Source organism: Nannobrachium achirus (genome assembly GCF_963921795.1).
Source record: "Nannobrachium achirus genome assembly, chromosome: 21".
NCBI classification, from domain to species: Eukaryota; Metazoa; Chordata; class Actinopteri; order Myctophiformes; family Myctophidae; genus Nannobrachium; species Nannobrachium achirus.
Genome location: NC_137828.1, coordinates 46,161,635 through 46,175,973, shown reverse-complemented (window position 1 = coordinate 46,175,973; position 14,339 = coordinate 46,161,635). Strand labels below are relative to the sequence as shown.

The window sequence follows — 14,339 nt, the reverse complement described above, 5'->3', positions numbered from 1 at the left end:
TTATTTGACACAACGTAATGTAGTTGGATTTTTTTCATGTACTTTGTTGAAATTTGCTGATGTTTTATAACGTTATTGCTGTAAATAGTGCTAAATTATTGGCCTTTCTAAGAAAATTATTTCACAATTCAAGAAATTACTAATTCTATTAATTTCTTTATAGGCCTTTTATAACTAACTTATTTTCTTTTGGTTTATTTGCACTTAAAACACACACACACACACACACACACACACACACACACACACACACACACACACACACACACACACACACACACACACACACACACACACACGGATCTGTGTGAGTCCCCCACGGATCCGTACTTGGCCCTCTGCTTTTCTCCCTGTATACTAAATCCCTTGGTGCTGTAATCTCTGCTCACAATCTATCCTATCACTGCTTATTGTAAATCGCTTTGGATTAAAAGCGTCTGCTAAATGCCTAAACTGTAAACTGTAACTGTAAACTGTAACTGTAATGTGTGTGTGTGTGTGTGTGTGTGTGTGTGTGTGTGTGTGTGTGTGTGTGTGTGTGTGTGTGTGTGTGTGTGTACCATTCCTGTATGTATGCCATACATTTTGGCTCAAGATGTGGTGATCATCCTGAACTCTGCTCTGCACTACCTGGAAGACAGATATTAGGGGAAGAGAGTAAAATAAAAGATGTGAGATTCTAGATCTGGTATTTTCAGCTAATGTTCCCCTAGGATAGGGATGCTACGGTACAAGTGGTTAAATACAATGACAAGATGTCTGTCACAGTCAGGTTTTGTCTAATTTATGTAAACATTTATGTAAAAATCCTGTTTACTCTCTCGTGAAACATCAAACAAGGCAGGCAATCTCTCCTGTCACTACACCTTGGTAATACAGAATCCATTATTTGTGGGAGCTGACACTCTAAGAAAGATAAATGTAGACAACTTTGAGATCAAAGTTGATGATACAGTAATAAGGAAGAGATTACCTATTTAGGCTGTATTCTAGACAAATACCTGTCTTGGGATAGCATGGCTAACATGGTGATAAAAAAGTGAACCAAAGAACGAGATTCTTGGGTAGAATGTCCGCTTTTATCAACGAAAGTGCCCTCAGAACCCCCGGCCGTGGCCCTCCTTCAGTCCCTATGCCTGCCCTGCACCTCTTGGTACTCCAACCAACATGCCATTAAAGAGTAAACTTCAATTTCCAAACCCCCCAAAGTAATCTGATTATACTACCCCTTAAGGCTTAAGGGATAACATGCATAAAATATTGAGCCGTTTAAAAAGAGGGGCAGAAGGAGCAGAACAATCATGTAGCAATCCTGCAGAATCATCTTCATATGAATTTTATGTAAATGAGTAGGATATGTAGCTCCCCAAATTGTATTGTAATGTAAAAATAAGAATAAATTGAACTATAATAAAGGGTTAGGATAATTATACTACAAGGAAAGTTGTTGATCCAACCTGAACGATTGGGTTATCTCCTATAGACAGGCAAGTGTTAGACTTTAGATTATTTGATGTAAATAATAATTCGATTTTCTTTTATATCGAGAGATAATTGGTTAAAAATGAGGGGGGAAAAAAGCAAAATTGTGGTTACATTTTGCTATGATAACAGAAAAATCAATAGACCCTATATGCCAAATAAATGCATTTGCCATCTGCAAAAAATACATGAAATAAGGAGGAAATTATTTCCTGCAAAAGTTTTATAACAGACATCAAATTATGAGTGCCTCATGAATTATGGAGAGACTAAAGTATAGTAAGTGAGGGAGTTAAAAAAGCTATTAAAAAAAGCAAAATAAATACAAGATAAAAAAGCAATAAATACAAGATTAGATACATAAAAAGGTAACTGGGGATAATTAGAATAGGGACACACAGCAGCTACAGTCAATTAATTAATTTCGTTTAACATGAAACTAAAGTGTGGGTGTTAATTTTGATCAAAAAGCAAAATGTATATTATGCCTCCAACACTTTTATTTCATATTTGTTTTACATGTTAATTTTCAAAAAAAAAAAAAACATTGTTAACAACCACCTCACCTCGATCAAAGTCTTGAGCAATGTGAAATGTGTTGCAAATCTTCATGAATACAAATGACAATTTAGCATTACATAATAAAGATGTGTATTAATTTTTAAAAAAAAGTAATTTAATGAATAGCCAATAATTTAAACAAACAACACATACATTTACCTGCAAAATAAACATTCCCAATTATTCAGAAAAGCAGAATGCCAGCTCACACTTTAAATAAAATATGACCTTTAACCACCGGAAATGATTTAGCCTGTTGTTTTCCATATAAAGTTTAGCTCCTCCCTTTCCGCCCTCTTTCATCTCTAGTTCAGAGAGTGATCAGACGGATCAGACGCACGCTGCACCTGCCCAATTTTAGCGACAGATAAATTTGCCTAGTAATCAATGGATAGAGTGTGGGTGAAGAGGGGGGGGGTTCGAAAGCATCCCAGAGATGCCGACCTCAACAGCAGAACCCTGGCACTGATATTTAAGGTTTGTTAAAAATGTATTGGCTATTAACTCTACACACCCGGGACCCACTAAAATCGAGGCCTACCTTGACCCAAGGTAGATATTCCTTGCCTTGACCATGCGGTGGGAAGGCAATCTTGTTCACTATGCATCGGCAGCTTCTTCCTTGACTTTGTATAATTTTGAAGCCTTTTTTATGTAATGTTACTAATGTATGTAGCCTTTATTTAAAAATTAAATAAAGGCTACATATTATGTACACATTATTATGCATTACCAACGAGCCATATAGGGGGGAAAAGTTATCCCGCCTTCCTACCCTTAGCTTAGTTAGCTAGGTTAATGGTGAAGAAAAAACGTTTCCCATAGGGCGTTCTACGCATTGCAACACCATTGTTTTGATCTCCGCGGATTTAACATTCCTTTATAGGCCTATATATTATAATGTGATAAAAGTGAAATGTAGATTGGCAAACAATTTATAGCCTAACACGTCGCGGCCATGACATGTGGCCGCTTGCTATTATGAAACAGGCTTGATGGCGGCTATATAATGCTTGAAACATCAAACCTATTTACTGATGGACAGTTTGAAATGTAGAAGGCCTCGTAAATCGAACGGAATATTGACTTGTCTTATGATTAAAAATGATTTCGAGACACACGGCTGGATTATACATTTTACGTCAACATATTCAACGTGGTGTTTAGCAGCGGGATGGTGTTTTCCTCTGGTGTTTCAGTCCGAGTGTATCAAAGGGTGCGTTCGGAAATGCGCACCGGGTGGACTGCGCGGGCGTTTATCGTGGGCTTGCCCAGGCCTTACGGCCTGGGCATAAATATAACTATTGCATTCACCACGGCTTCGTAACTCGCGCGGCGCTCCGCCGGCCGCCGGCCGCGCGGCCCTGGCCCGCTCTTCGCGGCCACTCGCGCCTGCGGCGCTCGCGGGCGAAGAGCAGGACCAAGGTCCGCTGGCCTTCGCGCCGCTTGCAATGTCGTGGACAATAAAACGAGCGCACCCTTTGATACACTCGGACTGAATCACCAGTAGAAAACACTCTCTCGTTTAGCAGCTCCGGTCGGTCGACTCAGACTCCCTGGTATCAAAGCTTGAATAGATTTCAATTACCAAGATTCAATAGATTCAATGATAGATTCAATTGGACAGCCAAAGTTTTTTTTAAATGGCCATGTAGGCCTATATGCAGATCCTTCTAAAAAAAAAAATAGACTATTGTGTTCTAAGTTCATTTTCTTCTGTAACATAATAGATTTTTTAAAACTTTCATATAGTTTATATTCATTGTGCATGCAGTGAAATATTCAAAAGCTTTTTTTTTGTTTTAATTTAGATTTTTATGGCATACAGCTCATGAAAAACAAAAATCCATATCTCAAAATATTAGAATATTCCACACAGCCACTCAAAAGAAGCATTTATAATCTAGAAATGTGAAAGTTCTGAAAGGTTATCAGTACTTAGTATGGAATACTGGTGGGGCGTGGCATGAAGGTGGTCAGCCTGAGGTTATTTCACTGCATGCACAATGAATCTAAAATATATCAAAGTTTAAAAAAATCTATTATGAAAGAAAATGAACTTTTATACAATATTCTAATTTTTGGAGAAGGATCTGTATGTAATAACTATCATGTTTATTAACAACATACCCTAGGTCAGTGTTTCTCAAATGGGGGTACGCAGAGTTACTGCAGGGGGTACTCAGAAAATGTCCCCAAAAAAGAAAAATATAAGTATAAATCATGATAATATTTTAGATTGTTAAATAATTAACAACAATTGAATTATTGAATTAAAAAACATTTACTTTTATGTTTAATGATGACCCTGGCCTTGGAGAAACTTATTGTGAGCCAGACAGTAAAGGGATATTACACTTTCAAATATTTTTTTTCGTCTAATCAGGCTTGTATGAACACCCTGAACAGTTTTTAATTTGCTTCATTCAGTATTTAGATATTTGATGTAAATGTTACCACCTCCAACACGCCCAGGCCCTCTCCACATACACACCCATTGTAACTTCAAACTCCATTTTAACCATGATAGATTCATTAAAAACACCCATTATTCTTTCTGGTGAATCATACCCTCCTAATACGTGAGCAGACCGTGTTTTTTCAATAACTGTTTTCATTTATTTTCAATAAAATATTATTGTATTTAATGTTTTACATTTTCCCAAAGAATTATTAAAAATAAAAGAAAAAGGTTATTGAAAAAACACGGTCTGCTCACGTATTAGGAGGGTATTATGAGTCACCAGAAAAAATAATGGGTGTTTTTAATGAATCTATCATGGTTAAAATGGAGTTTGAAGTTACAATGGGTGTGTATGTGGAGAGGGCCTGGGCGTGTTGGAGGTGGTAACATTTACATCAAATATCTAAATACTGAATGAAGCAAATTAAAAACTGTTCAGGGTGTTCATACAAGCCTGATTAGACGAAAAAAAAGTTTTGAAAGTGTAATATCCCTTTAACCCCTAATATATGATATCAGGCAACCTGGATGTGTTTGAATGTTGTGTGAATGTAAGTACATAAAAGCTGGACTGAAATGTCATGGCAACAGTGTTGAAAATAAATATCTTCAGGAGGCACTGTTTGAAACTGTCACTCCCCATTTTTGGGGGTTATCATAGCATCATATAGCACTAGTTATGGTTTTAATTGCAGTTTTGTATGGAAAATGTTGTTGCCGGGTAAAGGGGGTACTTGGATTCAAAAATCAGGGAAAGGGGGTACTCAAGCCAAAAAAGATTGAGAAACACTGCCCTAGGTCACAATAGATTTTCTATTGTGACATGATGGACATTGAGTTAGTTCCCCGGCCATCCAAATTCCTACTATTGTTTAGCTGCAAATTGCAACACTAGATTTTTTTTATAATCAGATGAATCTAGGTTTGCAAAACCTCCCATAGGCAGCCAATGCGTGCAGCGTCAAAACGTTATTTTGCTATCTGATTGTATTAAACAACGTCAAACTTGCCAATATTGCGGCTCTGTGGAAAGCTTGGAATTTACTCTTTCTATCTGCAAAGTGTTTGTTACAGAAAAATCCACAGACATGCTTGCAAATTAATGGTCATCCTCTTTTTTTAGCTGGACATCAATACCGTCTACCTGATCTCTGATGGTGGCGATGTAGCCATGCCCGGACACGGGGGCTACTTTACTGTGGATACTTCCATCGAATATGAGGTACATATTTTGTTTATATTCTTGAATGGTATGCCTTATTGATGAATGGGTACAATGTAGAGGTCTTCGGACCTGCCCGAGATCCGAAATTACCCGCGATCCGAACCGAACCGAGCCGGGTAACGGGGCCGTTTTCTAGCTTTTACCGCGGGGCGGGCCGGGGCCGGGGCCGTCTGCCCCGGTTCCCCGGGTATCTCCTGTTACCCGAGTGGAGCCGAGACAGGCCGAGATTGAAGTGAAAGTGAACGCAACAACTGCACCAAATAGATAACGCCACACGATGGCACTAAAGATGCAGCATGTAATATGTTGCATTGGTTGTGAGAACTGAGAAGTAGAACTCACTCAGTCACAACAACACTGACTGTATCAGTTGGATTGTTATTATTATCAAAGATATTAACGTAACGTTTTGGTTAACGGTTTACAATGGAGTTGTCATTGCGTGTTGTCATGCTCTGCAGAGCAAAATGGACACTCAAAGCAGAAAGATATAATGAACAACACATGCGACAGAAAACGATAGCATTAGCATTGGCTATAGCCAAAGAAGAAGGAATAAAAACATGGATTTATTTGTATTTACAAACTGTCCGCATTGACTTACTGGTCTGGGAAAAGATCATCTTTTGGCGAGAGGCACAGCGCCGCTGACAGCAACAGCAGCACCGTGGCGACGTTAGGTAAGAAATATGTCTGATACAACTCTTAATATAATAACGTTGGCATTCTTTCATTTCGGGGCGACAGGTTCGGGTCTCGGATCTCTCGTTCTGCTCGGGTATCGGATCCAATTTTTCTAATAACAGGCGGGGCCGTTCGGATCGGATCCATCACGTCTCGGGGCTGATCGGGTAACGGTTCTCAAATTCCAAATGATAGACGGGGCCATATGGGTCCGGGTCCGTTTCCCCCGGGTCCTTTTGGGTTCGGGTAGTTCAAATTGGACCCGTGAAGACCTCTAGTACAATGGAAACCCAATAGGACTTTTTGTGTTATCCATGTATTTTCATTATAGTTAGCAGTTTTGGCTAATTATGTATTCAATCCAAAAGGTATGTGGAGAAGAAGCTCAGGGGCCCACTTCCCTGCCGCCGCCACCCCCAACTGCAAGTACTTCAGCAGCAGGGCGTTTCATGGGTGGAGGCACTGGAGGTCCATCTGCACATGCCCCGAAGAAACCTCCGAAGAACAGGCTGTGTGTACACAAATATAATAGAGAACATAATAATATAATATGAACATAGAATATAGTTTATTCTTAATGTTTGAGAGTTTACTGTATGAGGCTAGACCTTTTTGGAAAAGAGAATTAAGAATCTCAGTTTCTAACCACATGGTCTTTTTCTGTCAGATCCATCACCCTCGGAACTGTGGAAACTGGTGTCCTGTACCCAGAAGACACTATCAACATCCAGTTTGAGGACTCCCAGGCCAATGTGGAGGGAATCAGTGCCTTGGTCAGGGCGCATCCAAAGGTACAGCCTCTACTGGAGGCAGATGAGGCTGTCGTGCTCCTCAACTCAAGGAAACAAAGGATGGTCGACAGTGCTGACGGCAATGGTAACTGCAGTATTATCCGTCATTAGCTTTTACTCTGGCCTCAAAGCCATTTAAATCCATAAGGTCTTTAATATAATCAAAAATGGAAATGTTATGCACTAATGAGTGCTAAGCCTCATGTCATTTACAGGAAAGGAGTTAACATTGTTAAAGGACCATTTCACCTCTGGGACCACCAGATCTTTATTGTTTGGGATGCGATCATATGATGCAAAACGCATAACTGATGATGCATCACTAGTCATGCTGAAATAATAAAATATTTCAAAACGGATTGAACACAAAAAATAACTCGGGATTGTGTTGATCGTGACACAAACAATAAATTAAGATCTGGTTTCCCAGAGGTGAAGTGGGTCTTTAATCTGATAGACTGAGATGTAGTAAAAAGGTTGCTTTAGTGGTAAAGATCTTCATGCTCATGATTCTTGAAAACCAAATGAATTTAAATCGATTTTTGCCAATTTGTCGTTTTTCTAGACCTTGAATTTTGGACTCACAACAGCCGCAAGATAACGGCAGTGTCCCAGAGCTCCTACAGTGCGTTCCTGACGCGCAAGAGGAAGCGTGAGAGGTAAATGTTTCAAACACTTCATGTTAACATCAACTGTTTGCATTTGAGATGGTCTAAATGGAATTATTTGTATTTCCACAGAGCGGGTCAGAAGGATCAAGGCGAGAACACGGAGGAGCTGCTCCAGTCTGTCAATCAACTGTCCACGGTGTCCACATACCTGAAGGAGATGACTGACTTCATGGAGGAGAACCGGGTCCTGCTGGTGCCCTTGAACAGGGTCCAGAGCACCACCCTGCGAGACACCTTCAAGTGCGCTATATGCATGGGTGTGTATACTACATTTCATCATAAATGTATATCCAATTGGACAATAAGTTCATGATGTTTTGTATGACCATTGAGGCATTACGATTATCTAAAGGTAGGAACACCCAAAGTTGGCTGAATGAAAGTTATAGCAAGCTAACATGATTGACTATTGTTGTGATTCCATTCACCTACATCTTTAGTAATCACTAGACTCAAGAGTAACTGTTTTGCCAGAGTTTGAGAACACAGAAATTGAAATTGCAGTTTTGTTTTTAAATGTAAAATAAAAAACCTTTTGGCATATATCTGTTCTTTAACAGGACCTACGTTCCAAACAATCATGTAGACTTGCTCAAATGTATCTTCTAATGAACCTTTTTATTTCCTTGGCAGATGTCATGAGTGAGCCGGTAGTAGCCCGCTGTTGCCGGGGGTTGCTGGGGTGCCGTAGCTGTGTGCAGCAGGCCAGGCAGAACGACGACAGGTGCCCTAAATGCCGGGATGACCAGGGTGACAACAATTGGGAGCTGGAGGGGATGGCCGAATGCATCTCTATCATGGGGGACGTCCTGAAACAATAAAATGGAAAATTGTTTTAATTTGGCATGACTTGACTTATTTTTAAATCTAGGGCATTTTTTAATTTTGTGAATCACTCAAAATGATATTGCAGTAGTATCAGTTGTAATTCCATTCCTTTGCTTAGGCCTTCTGTACTGTAAGAATTTGAGCTCACTCTAAAATGATTTGGTAATGTTCATCCTGAATGTTAATCAAGTATTGGATATGCAGAGGCTTTCTAATCCGGTATGTGGGTGCAGTGCAGGCCCTGTCCACTAGAGTGTGCACTCTCAAAAGGAAGGTGTTGGTTAAAAACCTACAGTTCTATTGTGAATAAGTTGTGATGGAGAAGCGACGTTGATTCAGACACGGTAAGATATGAATGAACACGTTTTATTAGAAAACAATCAGTATGTTAAATGACCAACCGCTGTTTTGCAAAGTTTGAGGTTTACTGTTATTTAAGAATTACAGCTCTGCTTTGTGGCTAGCGTTGCTGTGGTTGCTAGCTAGCACCGCTAGCTTAAATCAGCAAAGCTACAGCACAAATACAAAACATTTTGTATCATATTTTTACCCCAAAAGCTACAGGGGAACGGCTCTCAGCCTGATGCATTGAGTGCTGGATTTCGACTAGGGATGTTCATTTGAATAAATGTACACGATCGCAAAATAACAATCAATTATAGACCTGCCAACCCGTACGCATTTTGCGTACTAAGCACGCATTTTAAGGCTCTGTACGCAGGTACGATATTTCCCCTCATTGCTACGCAATTTCGGGGAATGGGCGCGGCCCGCGGCGTGGTATAACAACACATTCTGCAGCAGCAAACGAGGCAAAGATTTTTGCAACCTGCCGTGTAGTTCCTCCCAGGCACCACTTGAAAGGTGTGTGAAAGGGGCGCATGGCGCTGGGGAGCACTAGAACAGAAGATATGCTCGTTTTTTTCGGCAGAAGAAGAATTGAACCGGATGCCATGCGTTTGTTTTGGTTTTCAGCGCGGTGCAGCCTTATTATTATAGCTCTATGGGTGCAGCATGTACACTTACGCTACAGTACTCATCATAGAGTGATAATAAGAAGCTACTCATCTCATCTCATAGCTATCGCCGCCCGGTTTGTACAACGGCGATATTAATACGATTAATTTATAAAGAAGATAAACGGAGAATGGCCGTGTTGTGCGATTCATCGGTGTCGCCCCTACAATGCTGCCGTGCAACGAGTAGTCTGACGTAAGGGGATTGCACACGGTACGCGGTCACCGCCTGCTAGTAATTCATTTTCAATGAGAGGCGGGCGGCTATTTCGTCCGCGCAGCGAAGTTTAGAGGCGGCGAGGCGAGCGGGCGCAGTCCCGTGAAAATCCCCGCGAGCGTGCTCGTTTGTGCATGCGTACGCGGGCGGTGAGAGATGGATTGTGTTCATCTTTGTGAAATACCGCGCAGCGTTTACTCAAAGAGCGAGTGTGTTTGTGTATCACCGCGGCGTGTTCCTCGCAGATCCAAGCGGGAGCCCCGGCGGCAACCGCTGTCCGTCTGTAGAGCGCCTAACAGGTAATATATTAAGATAACACTCAGCTAAGGTGAATTCACATGTCAGCAGCCACGATGGTGAGAATGAAATGGTTGTTATGGTGTTGTCGCTCCTCTCCGCGACGCGGTTAGGGTTTTAATCAAGTGAATCAATAATATTATACTATTAAACTGCGGTCGCCCCCGCGACAGCTTGTTGTGTATGAAGCCTGTGTTATACTTCGTCATACGACGGTGTTGCACGTGAGCGAAGTCGGGAAATGTCAAAACTTGTGACCAGGTACAATGAACTGTAGCATACATTGACCATGATTAGGCTTTAGAGTAAAGATCCAAACGAATGAAAATAAAATACTGGGCTCCCTGTTCCACTATCTCTAAATGAGTATGAATGGAGGAATTTAATAGGGGGACTATGTGTATTGTCAAAAACATTAAAGGTGAACAAGTTATTTATCACCTGTGAATATATGAAGACATTAATGGTTTGTTAACAATGAGTAGCCTGTATCCTCTATGAATGAATATACAGACTAGACGGTATTTGATCTATACACAATGTAGGCCTATATATCAATTAATGAATGCACTAGAAACCTACATGAGTTGAATACTTTCAACTTCATGCAAATCATGCACAGAAAGGTGGTTTTATTTAGGCTGCTCAATTAACAATGTTTAACAAAGACACAGGTAAATATTTAAAGGTAAATAGCCTACCTGACAATGTAAAGCTATTTTGCTATTTGAATAACATGATTATGTTGATGTATGTTCATTCATTAAGTCACTGGTGAGACTGTTTTGCTAGTCTATTGGGCTAATTGTTAACTAACTCTGAGCAAGTGCAGTTAGTATATTTTATTAAAGATTTGTCAACAATATTGCCAAAGCAACATTACTGTATTGCCTGGTAATACTAGCCTACTTTTTCTCCAGACCAAATGGCATTTTTATTTAAAAGGTTGTTCTAACATCTTGCCTCCTCCTATTAGTGTAAGTCAAGACATGCAATGTGCTACATTTCTGGTGTGAAATTTTGTTAACATAACTGTAAAGGTCCCACCCAAAAAGGTGCATGGAACCCCCCAAAATATACGCTGTTTTGTGCGGGAAAACAACAAAAATTCGGCCCGCGCATGAGTACTCAAAAAAATTTCCCAGGGTTGGCAGGTCTATAATACCATATTTAATTTAATATACTTTTATAAAACAATGCCTACACCTGGCAATGGTGCTTCCTGAGGGAACAAAGCAAAAGCATTTGATGACGTTTACGTCAGGAGGAGCAAAACATGTTTAATCTGTGACATTACTTTTTTAGACCATTGGCTAGACCATCAACTCTGAGGCCGAGTAGAGATGCACCTGGTCCTAGTGGGGTATGTATTTGCATGGATGCAGCATAGATACAGTACTGTACCAGACTTTTTGCTAATAGCCTACCTGCAAAACAATTTCACTCGATACGAACATGTAAGCATGTTTGATTTGAGTGTGATTAGCTACCTTTTGTACAGTAAACACATCGTTGTGATTTACATGGCTCTGTTTTCTTTTTAAAGGCGAAGATCACCCATTTTCAATATTGAAATATGTCATAATATACCTTAGAGGAGTTGTGTTGAAATAGAAAAAAAGTTCCCCCCCTTCTGTGCCGCCTAGAACTGGAGGATAGATTTTTGGGTTTGTATTGTAATGTAAAGTACAATGTGTGACTGAGGTCATCAAGTTGTACTTTACAATACAAACCCCAAAATCAGTCCTCTAGTTCTAGGCAACACAGAAGGGGGGAACTTTTTTTCTATTTCCACACAACTCCTCTAAGGTATATTAATGACACAGTTTAATATTGAAAATGGGTGGTTTTCCCCTTTAAGGATCAACCATCGATTCATGATGCGAGGTATGGGTCTGAGAGAGAAGCATAGATACAGTAATATCACATATTGGGCTGATATCAGTGACACACAGTAACACACTAACTGTATGATTTTTTTTTAATATTATTTTCTTGAAACTTTTAGCAAAGAATATATATTTCATTGATCTTAATTCCCCCGGCACAGCCTTATCTGTTGTGGTAATTTGCGGGATAACCTTTTCGGAGGTGGCATCAGTAATGGTGTGTATTTTCCATTTTGTTCCTCACGCCTAAATTGCATTGTTAACATAACCAAGATTTGTTTGCGTAGTAACCTTATGTTATATATATGTTATATGTTAATAAAAAAATATAAAAAGTTGATCAGTCGCTAGCATCAATCGAGGCAGAATGTGTGGCAGGAAGGAATGCAGGGAGAGGTGCTCTACTGATTGTTTTAAACATTGATCCAGGGTTCAATTGGCAACACTGGGAAGGAAATACATTTCATATAGCAAAGCATGGTCATTAGCTATGTTCCTAAGATGTCGGCCTATGTTTGTTTTGTGCGTAGCGGTGTGCATCGAAGAGAAGCCATCCCACATCGAGCCAGATGTGTACATCAAGAACCTGGTGAAGGTGTACAGCCGCGGGAACAAGCTGGCCGTGGACGGACTGAGCCTGGGCTTCTACAAGGGCCAGATCACCTCCTTCCTGGGACACAACGGAGCTGGCAAGACCACCGTGTAAGATATTTTTTAATCATTTTTAAAGTGAAAGGTAGAGTTTCTTAGTGTGTTAGTTGGGGCTCATGGAGTCTTTAGCAGGTTCTAAAGGGTCCTCAGCTTGATTATTAATAGTTAGGAAATAAATGAATGCTTACGGGTCTATAACTCGTGTCATAATGTGACAGCAGCATTTGGTTTCATTTGTACTTTTGGAGTTACTGTATATTAAAACTTCAGGATTTTACACTGTAGATTGTTGTCCCTTAGGGGTTGAAAAAAATCATATCAAACAGGGGCCTGATGGTGGTCCTCGAAATGAAAAAGGTTGATTCACAACCCTTGTAATTTCAAGGACCCCCCTTAAACCCCTTCTCTACCAGATCACACATTACCCATGACTATTTAAACAGTGTATGCATGCACTGATTGTACGCTGTCTCTGTCTGTGTTCTCCTCTCTTAGGCTGACCGTGGAGGAACACATCTGGTTCTACGCCCGTCTGAAGGTTCTGTCAGAGGAGAAGGTCTCTTAAATCCTCCTGCCTTTAACAGCAAGCGTACAACAGTAAATCAATGCTTTTATTCCTCAACATCTCCGGATGTTATCACATATCCATGTGTTGTGATAAGCTCCATGTGTACACAGGTCAAGCGTTTGCAAAGGGGTGACATGATCTGACTGATCCGTTTTTTTGTTTTTTCCGGACGCATGCAGAGGAAGCTGTCAGTGGCGTTGGCCTTCGTTGGCGGGTTGAAGGTGGTGATCCTGGACGAACCCACGGCCGGGGTCGACCCGTACTCGCGCAGGGGCATCTGGGATCTGCTGGTCAAGTACAGGGCAGGTAAACACTGCTGTCTGGCTGGGAGAGAGCAACAATACCCAACCTGTGGACCGTGAGGAAGTGGGCGCCCAAATAACCCAACCTCAAGACCTGAGGCCGATTTGACAAATACCTTCTAAACCTGTAGTTCTCACACTTTTTATTCACACAGGATTTGTCAAAAACAGTAAAAAATATAACATGTACAAGCTTGCAGCGCATGCACGAAGTGACGCACTGTGAGCTTTTATCATCTGATATTCTTTTGGAATAGCCAGGCGAGAGTCTTTCCTATCAAAGCCTGTTTGGGAATCTCTGTAATCTCCACCGGGGAATCTCCACCCTGCCATTTCTCAGCCTCCTAACATCTTGTCCCTCACCTCTCATGTGTGAATGTCGGGTCCAACGGTGGACAAAGTACATCAACCCCTCGCCCCCCCTAGTGGCGAGAAAAGGAACTTCTGGGAACTCAGATTGACCCCAAGTATACTGTAGATACTCCCGGTTAAATGATACTCAACCAGGAGTGAAAGTTGCTCATTCAAATGTGTAATTGTGTTAGGAGTATTTCCTTTTAAAACATGTAACTTTAAGTACAGTAGTCGTAGTAGTACAGTAGTAAAATGTCCTTGGTTCACTGTCCTCAGGTCGTACCATCATCCTGTCCACGCACCACATGGACGAGGCAGACATCCGGGGCGACTGCATCG

At 40.7% G+C, this 14,339-nt stretch overlaps 1 long non-coding RNA gene across 1 annotated transcript; it reads left to right on the top strand.

The window, feature by feature from the left end:
* The first annotated feature begins 12,729 nt into the window (after positions 1-12,729).
* LOC308306486 lies at positions 12,730-13,652 on the top strand. Its single transcript, XR_013963156.1, has 3 exons — positions 12,730-12,827; positions 13,272-13,332; positions 13,524-13,652. It is a non-coding gene; the product is annotated as an uncharacterized lncRNA (long non-coding RNA).
* The last annotated feature ends 687 nt before the right edge of the window (positions 13,653-14,339 follow it).